The 1,690-nt window shown below is 46.2% G+C and overlaps 1 non-coding gene across 1 annotated transcript; it reads right to left on the bottom strand.

The window, feature by feature from the left end:
- Positions 1-599: 599 nt before the first annotated feature.
- On the bottom strand, positions 600-672 carry TRNAR-CCU. Its single transcript has one exon. It is a non-coding gene; the product is annotated as a tRNA-Arg (tRNA).
- Between the last annotated feature and the right edge of the window lie 1,018 nt (positions 673-1,690).

The raw sequence follows: 1,690 nt of genomic DNA on the forward strand, positions 1-1,690 counted from the left end.
CAAGGCAATGCATTGGTCTGCCACTAAAGACTGAGAGCGCAGTAATTTTTTTTCAAAAAAATTTCATAAATATATTTTACAATTTGGCCTTAGTGCAAATGCACAACTGCCTCATTGACTCAATCGATTTAATTGCTCTCAAGAAGCTTTTATGGCCTATTGTCTCAATTATAAGTGAATTACATAGTCCCCAAGTACTTGCTCACTTTGCTTTCAAGGAGAGTGAAAGATCAAGTTGAAGCAAGGAAATTAGACAAAAAGGATAGCATCGAAACTTTTCACCTTCTCAGTGGGAAAGTAAAGGGCATTAAGTCCAGTCCAAAGCATTCGCAGATGACATATTTTATCTTTCCTGAAACCATTAAAAGCTCTGAAGCACACAAACTTGGAAGCTGTGTGCAAAAGACAAAAATCAGGTTTAATGTACTCATGGACAAGGAAAAAGATCATAGTGGATGAGGCAAGAAAAAAAATTAAAAAGTATTACTTCCTGTGCTAAGTGATCTGACACAAAGAATATCAACTGAGGCTGGACAAATGACCCCTGAGCAGTATTTCAAAGAAGGAACCTCAAGGATATCACTCAAGACACAAGCTATTACCCCAGATGGGACTTGAACCCACAATCCCTGACTTAGGAAGCCAGTGCCTTATCCATTAGGCCACTGGGGCACAACACAAGCTTGTGGGGGCTCTCTATATTGTAAGAATAAAACTTCTTCTCTACCTAGAACAAGTTTCTGAAATCTCTAATATCCAGAACACTGTAGCACTCCTCAAGAAGTTTAAGCAAAAGCAAAAAGCACTGTGCAAGGACACTGTACAATGATGGTTAAATAGCAATCCTACTTGAATACTGAGGAAACCTTCAAATTCTCCCAAGTCAAAGTCACTAAAACTTTCTCAGATTTGTATCCAAGTAAAGGGAAAATACTTACAGGGGAAGGGAAACAGACTGAACCAGATGATAACTACCTCAAAAAGAGCATTATGAGAAAGCAGAGAGCCTATAGGGAACAAAAAAGGGACTACTCACCAGGGATCCAGGTTTTCCATTTGACATGGAAAAACAGATTTTCTCCTTTAAAGGAAAAACTTTTAACCCACAGCCCCCTAGACCTGCCAATGCCCCTCACTCCCAAGCCACAGCCCCCTCAGCCTTGAAGTTGCCCCTCACTCCCAGCCCACAGCCCCCAACCCCGAGGCCCCACTGTGTGAAGAACAGGGGAATTTCTCCTTTAAAGGAGAAAAACATGGGAAACTGGGTTTCTCCTTCCAGCCTGGCAGAGTTCCAGCCTGCAAGGTGCTGCTTGGAGCTGAATGGAGTGGAAAGCAGGGGGCAGGGGGCACCACATGCATGTGCACATGCACACATGCACATGGCAGCCAGGCAGCTGTGGAGAGCAGCTCCTGCAGCTCCCTCCAGGTAAGTCTATGGGGGGGGGGGGGGAAGGTTGGAGGGAAGGGGTCCATGCCATGAATTGGGCAAGGGGTGGGAAAAAGGGCACAGGCCATGTGGCGGGAGAGGGTCACAGGCCATGCGTTGGGTGGGGAGGCATAGATGGGCATGTGCTCCCATAGATTTCTGTGCCCACAGCGGTTTGCAGGGCCAGATCCGCTCCAGGCAGGAGCTGCCTCCATGGTCCTGTGGGCAGGATCCAACATGGAAGGGAGAGCCGCATCACCGTGG

The sequence above is a fragment of the Gavialis gangeticus genome, unplaced genomic scaffold (genome assembly GCF_001723915.1).
Source record: "Gavialis gangeticus isolate Ggan-Ray unplaced genomic scaffold, GavGan_comp1, whole genome shotgun sequence".
In the NCBI taxonomy this organism is placed as follows: domain Eukaryota; kingdom Metazoa; phylum Chordata; order Crocodylia; family Gavialidae; genus Gavialis; species Gavialis gangeticus.